This window comes from Apis dorsata, unplaced genomic scaffold (genome assembly GCF_000469605.1).
Source record: "Apis dorsata unplaced genomic scaffold, Apis dorsata 1.3 scaffold_238, whole genome shotgun sequence".
NCBI classification, from domain to species: Eukaryota; Metazoa; Arthropoda; class Insecta; order Hymenoptera; family Apidae; genus Apis; species Apis dorsata.
In genome coordinates, this window is record NW_006263518.1 from 61804 (window position 1) to 70572 (window position 8769).

The following is an 8769-nucleotide window of genomic DNA, read 5'->3' on the forward strand; positions in this document are numbered from 1 at the left end:
GCAGCCAGAAATTGCTTTTCCCCTATAAGGCGCCATTATCACGCACCATCTTGTTCGAATGGCTTCGTAAAATGCCAAACTGGGAACTCGGTATTGCTGTGTCCAGCGCTGCGGTCAGCTTCGACCGTGGCAAAAAAAAACTCCTCTTTCCTCCTCTTTCGCCGCGGTAACGCGATTGTGCGGCGAAATTGTGGTCGCTCTTTCTCTCCTCCTCCTCCTCCTCCTTTACATCGCTCGTTTCCCCTCCAACACCGCTAAGAACACCGCCGGCTTTTCTTCCAGGGTGTTCCAGGGTATATGGCGAGCTCCTCGAATACGGGGATACCGGTGGTGGAACCGAGATAGAGCGGATAACTCGATCCGTAATATCCACCGGAGACTATCTTACACATGCCGGCCAAACGTAACGGTACAACTTTTGCCAAATGATGCCATTCGTTTAATTTCTTGGAACGACCGAGCCGACGTTTTCCGCCCGAAATATTAATAACGCGCCACGCCCACCGTCAAAATTCTACGCCGAAATTTTGTCACGAAATTTTCCCCCTCCCCGATCCCATCTTGGAATTGGAAAACTTTGTTTCCCGATATAATAATAATAATAATAATAATAATAGTAATAATAACGATGATGTAAATCGACGTCTCGGCGAGATTCGAAATAACAGGTACGCAGATAGGTGAGCAGAGCAGCGAGTGGCAATATCGTCTATGATCCGATACGAAATCGAAAAACTTTCAATCCTCCGAGGAGCTATCGTAACAAACGTGGCCAATAAACGCCACGTATACCGCTGGACGGTATCGAGGCGGAAACGCACCCTTGAGATGCACCCTAAGGTTGACGACACTTAAAGGGACCATAATATCCCCTCTCCCTCCTTTTCCTCCTTTCATCGTTCGTAAGACGATACGTCGATACGACGACGACGACGACGACGACGACGACGACGTGATGTCGGTAAAAAAAATTGATGAAAGTAATATACACGGGTGAACACGATCGTTGGAACGAAAGAAAGAAAAAAGAAACGAGTTAAAACGAGAACGACGACAGGGTCTAAAAATGATTAACCACCGTTACGTTACACGCTACTAAACTAGACCGATGCCGATGGGGTGCGTGGCTCGAAAGACGGAGGTGCTCAGCGTGAGTATTGAGACGTTCATTAGCGGCGGGTACGCTCTCAGCGTGAGTCAATAGGGACGATGGCGTTGCGCGAGAGAGAGAGAGAGAGAGAGAGGCGGCATTGATAGTTGATGAAAGGTCGTCCCCCGTGGTGGCTTTATACGTATAGATAGATATACTATACGAGCGTACCCGTGACCCGTGTCAGCCCTCTCTCCTCCTCCTCCTCCTCCTCCTCCTCTGAATTATGCTCGCGGCATGCTTCGGTTCGATCGAACGCACGCACGCACGCAATATCCCCTCCCCTTCTTTTTAAGAAAACACTCGTTCGATTTCCTTATCGCTCGAGAAGAGGTTGTCTCTTTCTCTTTCGCCGCGACACGTCGTCGAATTCGTCTTATCCGTCTTCGTCGTCGGATAGAGCCTCTTTTTTCGCGGTTCCACCCGCGGGAGAAGTTGCGCAGGCGGTCGCTCTCTCGCTCCACGTACCGGCGTCGGGGCATCATTAGCCTCGCATTGTACTCGCAACACGCATACCTACTCGAGGCAAGAGTTACCGCGACACCCGCTGCGCCACGGAGATCTGCGATAGAGTTAATGATGCTGGGACCGCGGCGATTTAACAATAAGCCGCATTATTTACAGTCGGCTCTCGGCTCCATTACCACCGGTTCTGTGTCCGACTCACCTGGTCCCCGCTCCTTTCTTTCCTTTCTTTCCTCCCTTCCTTCCTTCGCTCCCCCCAACCTCGTACGTCTTACGTTGGCGGCGGCGGCGGCGGCGGCTCGCGTTACTTCACCGCAAATGCGTCCGGCCACCGATGTTAAATCTTTGTAATCAGTCGGCACCTACGCCCCACCCTCCCCTGAACGTATTTATACGGCCAAGTCACGAGAACGAAGTGGTCGATTCGAACGAATCGATGGAAAATGTTCAAATTGTAAATTATCTCCGAGGGGAGGGGGATGATTGAGAGAAATCGACGGCTCTCCCGTTGGATCGTCGACTCGTTAACTGTTAACGACGATAATCGTTGGGCGTTATATAAATCTTGTTATTTTAGATTCGTCCCTTCGAAGAGGCACGGTTTTCGAAGGAAGAGAGGAATTTGAATTTCTACGACACGATTGGCGAGATCGCCAACGAACTTTTAACCGGATAAACGCGGAGAAGATATATATATATATATTCGTAAATTCGTGGTACACGCCAACTTAATAAGAGCAACAACGAGATAATAACTGTTGGGGTTTGGAGTGGAGCAAGGTTTAATTTTGGGTAAAGCTTGATAGTCGCCGAGGGAGGTTGCTCGTTACACCTTGGGCAAACCGGTGGCTAAAACGGTACACGCGACAACACGCTTGGGAAATACCGTGGCCGAGTTTCGATCAAATCTTAAGGATTCCTCCATCGTTCTTCAACCCCCTACGAGTTTTCGCGCGATCCAATCGAGTCCCTTCTTCCCGCCCGAGCAGTCGTCGCGAAGAGAGGAGGAGAAGAAGGAACGAGATGGCCGGAACGCGGCGTATAAATTTTTTTCCCCGTGGTGGAAGGCGGGGTAGAAACGAAGCCGGCGAACGCTCAACAGCTGTTTCTGATAAAAAAGCACGCGGTGTTACGGTGTCAGGAACAGCGAACCATTCCCAACCGGATCTAAACTTGTCCGTTAGCATTGGCATTTAAGACGAATCCATTCGAAGCAACGTGGAAAACTATGCCGTAAATTTCGATTAATTGCCAACAGGTTCTGGTCGAGAGGAAGGAAAAGAAAAAAGAAGGAAAGCACGATTAAAAACTCTCACGACAACAACTCGTAAGAAGATCGAGATGACCAAACGAGGAGATGCCTAGATCTCGTAGATCTTTTCTCTTCTTACTTTTTTTTTTTCTCCGTCTAAAAATTTTTCTCTACGAGAAATATAATCGCGAATATCACACTGACACGATTCCGAATCTAAAAATTATCCGAATTTCGCGATACCTTTTTCTTTTTCTTTTTCCAATCTCTTGGCGAAATGTTACGTAATTCTATCGCGTTTTTTAGGATGGAAGAAAGTGGAAGAAATTGTAAGAGGGATTAAGGAGACGGATTAAAATACGGCCATTTGCTGGCGTCGAATTCGATTTAATAAATACGTTGCGTCTGTCCCCTCCCTTAATGAATTCCTGATTTATCATCCATTAAGGTGTCAGGACGCGCTCGGGTTTCGTTGCTCGCCACGGACTGGCGGAAATTTATGTGGATAGGTGTGATTAATGCGATGTTCGCGGAAACACACGGACATCTGTGTTAATGGTGACGGATGGCTGCGCTAATGGTGTCAGCCACCGTCACCCGTTCTCGTCGCGTTCTCCTCCGCCTCGCCTCGCCTCGCCTCTGCACACTTCTCACCGCCTCTTTCGCTTTGGGGATCGAAACCCACCGCGTCCGTCTTCCCTTCGGATCGCCGCATTTCGTGGATTAATCGCTCCGACGAGAACAAACCAACTTTCTTCCGTTCCTTGAAAAATCCCAAGGAGTCCTTTTTTTCCCTCCCGAGTCTTCCTTCTCCTGCGAGTCAACGAGGGGATAAAACGCGTAATTAATGTTTCTTCTCTTCCTCCCCCTTCCTTTCCTTTTCCTCTCGTTCGCGATGCAAGGATGGATTTGGAAAGAAGGAAGATCTGTAACGGCTGACTTACGATCACGATCTGATCGATTAATTCAGGAATAATATTTAGTTACGCGTCCGAGATAACGAATTAATTATTTTCGAGGAAGCGGATTTAATCGAGTGGAAGGAAGGAAAGAAAGGGAAAGTAAATTTCAGCGCGTCAATGTTGGAAACGGGAGGCGACGAGGAAGTAGAAATAATTTTTCCGGGCAAGATACGCGATTACCAACGAGGCGAGCGAAAACTACCCCGACACGCCGAATGGTCCTCGAGTGGAAAGGGAAGGAAAGCTGCGGAACGCGTTGGGTAGGCAGGTAGGCAGCCAGGCAGGCAGATATTGAGCTCTATATTTCCATAAGCTGATATTTACGCGGCAATATACGCGGCCGTGCCCGCTACTTTATGGTCCTCGTAAATATAGCGGGCCGCCGGGAATTGGCTGGCAAGGCGGCCGTGTCTTCTCTCCCGTTCCCTCCAACCGTTCTCTCTTTCTCTCTTTCCACATTCCCCGTGCCCGGCCTCATCCGGCGCAGAGACATAAATCGCCGCCAATTGTAAATAATACGCGACGTATGCTGATCTTCGTTTCTACGTACCAACGCGTACGTACGTACGTACGTACGTAAGGTGAAACTAGTCGCTAAGAATTCACTTCCCGCCGTCCGTGAAATAAGCGTTTCGTCCGATCCTCCGACGCTCGCGAAAATTCGAAAAAAAGAAAAAGAAAAGAAAGGAGGAGGGAGAATATGGATTACTTTTAACAGAAATAGAATTTTTTCTGAACGAAAAATCGAGCCACGTTGGAAAAGTGGAAATCGCTACTCGAATACGGTGATAAGTAGGCGATGTACTTGGCTCGCGTTACGAGCTAATGCCTTCGACGTGATGGATGACATCTGCGTTCAGTTACATTATTATTATTATTATTATTATTATTACGTTAATGTCGCGCTATCGATAATATCCGAAATTTAACGGGACAATTGCAATTTTTCTTCTCGTTCCACGATACGGAAAGGCGGGACGCGATCCTTTTAGCGGATCGGTCCGTGAGATCTTACTCGCCGTCCGATTTTGGCTTGGCAACCGGTGATTATCCGTCAAGTGGAAAGGGACTGATAGATGGGGGTGCTTCCCGTCGATATGCTTCGCCACACGCTACTACTTTATCATCCCTCGCCACCCGACCGTCCATCATTCGCAATCACTTCCTTGCGCGTTTACTGCTCTTGGCGCGATCGATCCGAATTTCGTCTCGCCCCCTCCCTTCATTCTAATTTCGCTTCTTCTCAATTTTCTCCCGAAATATTCCTCACCTCGATCGATTATTCGCCAATCGATCGTATATCTGTATAACCGATTTTTGCCTGTTGCGTTGAGTATACGAATCGTATATATATATATATGTGTGTGTGTGTGTGTGTGTGGTGACGATGATAATTAATCACGTCTATTTGTTAAAATTTGGAGAAATGGTCGAAAGATAAGTGGGGATTTTCTTCGGTAAATCTGACTCCGTCGTCGGTCTTTCGTAAAAGGAGCCATTCTTCGACAAACCGAGCAACCATTTATCTCGCACAGTTTCTTGTCTTCTTTCTACTCCATTTACCGTTACGTCCGGAACATTAATTTCCCCTTATAGCCGCCAACAGTCGTGTTTATCGTTAGTTCCTCGCCACTTAGTCCTGGAAAATATACACGTATAAGCCCTCTTCTGACACCAGGTTATGTGCCTATATCGTACGTGTAAATATCTACGTGGTACGCGATAATTTTCACTCTGGAAACCAAACGATCGAAAAGAAGAGCAAAAAAGAAAAAGGAAAAAACGCGCAGCTGTTGGCCATAATTTCGTCCGACGAGTATCTTCGTGTAGCGTTGTTATAACGCTGCGAGGAGGGAGGGAGGGAGAGAGGGAGGGAAGGAAGGAAGGAAGCGAAAAACTCGGGCCTACGATCGTATCCATTTGTTCCGTCGAAAATCTCTCTTCTCTGTTTGTGTAAGGAGGAGATAAAGGGAATGTCGATAAATAAATAATCATCGTTTCGTTTCCTCATTCCATTCTAGTTTTTCCCCTCCTCCGAAACTCTATCCGTAACTCTTTAGCATATCAGTTTTCGTAATAAAAATAAATTGATACGTTGTATCCACGAGTCGAGTTTTTGCTCGTATTAAATATGTATATTTTTATACCGGCGCGAATCGTTAGATGGTCGTAAATCTTACGATTGCTAAAGATGACAATTTATGTACGGTACACGCTATATATTTTCTAGTCTACGCTTCCCTTCCTGTCAGATTTTCTTTCCCTTTTCAACTTGGTCGATACGTGACCTCGTAGTGTATTAACGGTACTAAATAAATTCCATGATATAATCTACGGCAAGCTAGAGTTAATAACCCAGAGAGTTTACGACCAAGTACATCGTTAGCTTAATTTTATTCGCTGTAAGTAACGATGCGTGACTGGCTGATGGTTCGAGTTAGAGAACCACCGTGGTATTTAGCGATCGGGATGGAAAAATATATTCGAAACGGGAGGGAATATTCTCTTTTTTCTTCTTTTTTTTCCTTCTTCTTCTTCTTCTTTCGAACACGAACGAATGCGAATAATATACGGGAAGGATCGGAAAACGATCGGAATCGGATGTCCGCGCGAAGGATATTTTGGTGGCGCTTTAAACCGCGTGTCTACGAGCGTGTTGTGTCGGTGAGCACAAAAATAGGCCTCACTCCGCACTCGCTTCATCACCGTGGCGCGATACTTATCCCCCTCCCTCCTCGTTCCTCGCCCGACGGAAAGACGACTGACTCTGGTCGTTGGCTGAAAACGTTGGCGACGCGCGGTTGCGTGCCATTTGCCCGGCCGTCGCCACTTTACCGACGGAGCTCGAGTTCGAGCATTTTCAAAATTTGAATGGAAATTGTCGAAACGAGGAAATTGTACGAAAAAAAATTACTCGTAACTACGATTACGTTGATCACGATGATGAGAAAACGAAAAGAGGATAATAATAATCGACGTAACAGGGAAAGCTTTGTCGCCTCGCTATACTTTATTCTAATCGGTAGAATCGTTTCGCGTTGGCGACATTTGTTAAATCGTATGTATAAATGTCGTAATTATTCAATCTTTTGAATCGCAGGTTGGAACGATGATAAATGTCAGCGGATGCCGAATAAGCGAACCAGGGACGAAGATCTAGCGCTAACTATATTCACCTTGTCAAGTCATTCCGACTTGGTAAACACCACGACGAGTAATGCCTAAGATTTTACGGTGACTCGACTTACGACAGAAGCGGCTGTTTATCACGGTGTCAGAGTGACGCTCGTGCCGTTCGAGACGATAAAACGAATGAGCTATGCGAGGAACACTCTGAGAAATGGTGTGCCGCTTTCGAGGACCTTTTGTTGCGACACTGATTTTAAATTAGAATTTATAGGGTGCCTGAAAACGTTTCGACGAGGCCACTGTATTTACTCGAAGAATATCCCGATAATCTCTCTCTCTCTCTCTCTCTCTCTCTCTCTCTCCTCCCCGTTTTCGTCAATCCACCGATATAAACCTGTCCACCGTGTATCGTGAAAATCGTTCTGGGCATCTCGAACGAACTACTACGTGATCGTTTTCGATATACGACTCTTTATTCGAATTTTTATTGGACGCGCGTTTTTCCAAACGAAATTTCCAAACTTTCTTCTCCAAAACACGGCTAGGATAGGAATCACGGACGGGATCCGTGATTTATTTTCGTCGCACGGATATCGAGTCGAAACGACTGGCAACCGTTTGGCAGCGATTTGGAGCGTGAAAATTTCAATCATGTTACACATTAGGGGCATTCCAATCATCCGGATCAGTCGTCGACGCGTTTTAAGCCGCGCATCAATCTGTTCGGTTCGATCGAGGTGCGTCGCGATGAAAAGACGAATGCTTACGCGGATAGGTGCTCTGGCTGTACGCCAATGCTATGCCATCGCTGCGTTTATTCCGGCCAACTGGTTCGTGCAACGCATCCTATCGCCTTACCCTGCGTCTTTTATTCTCCGACGGTTTCACCTTTATTCACCATTTCGTACGTAAACCTCCATTTCTGTCTTCCCCACTTGAATTCTCTGAGATCATGTCGAAATCCGTTCCCTCCACGAAATAAAATTAATTAATCGAATCATTCTTCGAAGAAAGAAGAACGATTGGAATTTATCGCGAATTCAACGGTTAAAAATAAGTCGAATAATTCCTACTCGTATTATTTATATTTCAACGTTTCGAAACTCAACGGCGAAGCGTTTGAAAATTATCCATTTGTTATTACGTTACGTTACGTGCGCGATTATGATGAAATATAAGATGCAATTTGTGGGACGCATTAATGCAAATGACCCAAATATGACAGTTAACTGTTTATAGGTCGCGATAAATAATGGGCATTTGTTAACGCGACAACGCGAACATTATATGCAAGGATCGATGTACGGTTAGCTTAGCGTTCATTTCTCTCCATTAATCACATTCATGAAATCCAAGTGTGCCTATGTAATGGCCTATTAATAGGATATAATGGCCATTACGTTCGCTGACATGCCACTTATTGTCGGCGACTGAGTAATGCGTTAAACGTGGGATCATACCGTCCAAACCGTGTCACTTTTATACATTACCTAATAAAAAATATATTTTATAAAATCACGAAACGATACGATACGACCGATAACGATCATCATCCTTATCTCTTTCCCTATCAGGCGATTTTATTTTATTAAAATTAATTACGAAAAATTGGCAAAGTTTCCACCGATTATCTTCCTTCTCTTTCTTTTTTATTCCGCGTCGCGAGTAGAAAAATATATATTGATTGAAAAAAAAAAAAAAGAAAAAAAAGAAAAAGAATCGGATCTTTCCGTTCGATTTCGTTGGACGAACGATCCAAACTCGGTTTTTTGTCCCCCCTCCCCTCCCCTCCCCCTCTCCTCTTTATCTTT

At 45.8% G+C, this 8769-nt stretch overlaps 1 protein-coding gene and 1 long non-coding RNA gene across 2 annotated transcripts in view; one reads left to right on the forward strand and one right to left on the reverse strand.

The window, feature by feature from the left end:
- LOC102677979 (neurotrimin-like) overlaps positions 1-8769 on the forward strand; it is a 178438-nt gene that overhangs the window by 54424 nt on the left and 115245 nt on the right. The gene's annotated exons all lie outside the window — the stretch shown is intronic.
- LOC116185652 overlaps positions 5218-8769 on the reverse strand; it is a 5938-nt gene continuing 2386 nt past the window's right edge. Inside the window, exon 2 of the long non-coding RNA XR_004150516.1 lies at positions 5218-5468. This is a non-coding gene — a long non-coding RNA (uncharacterized LOC116185652). The remainder of the gene's footprint in view (positions 5469-8769) is intronic.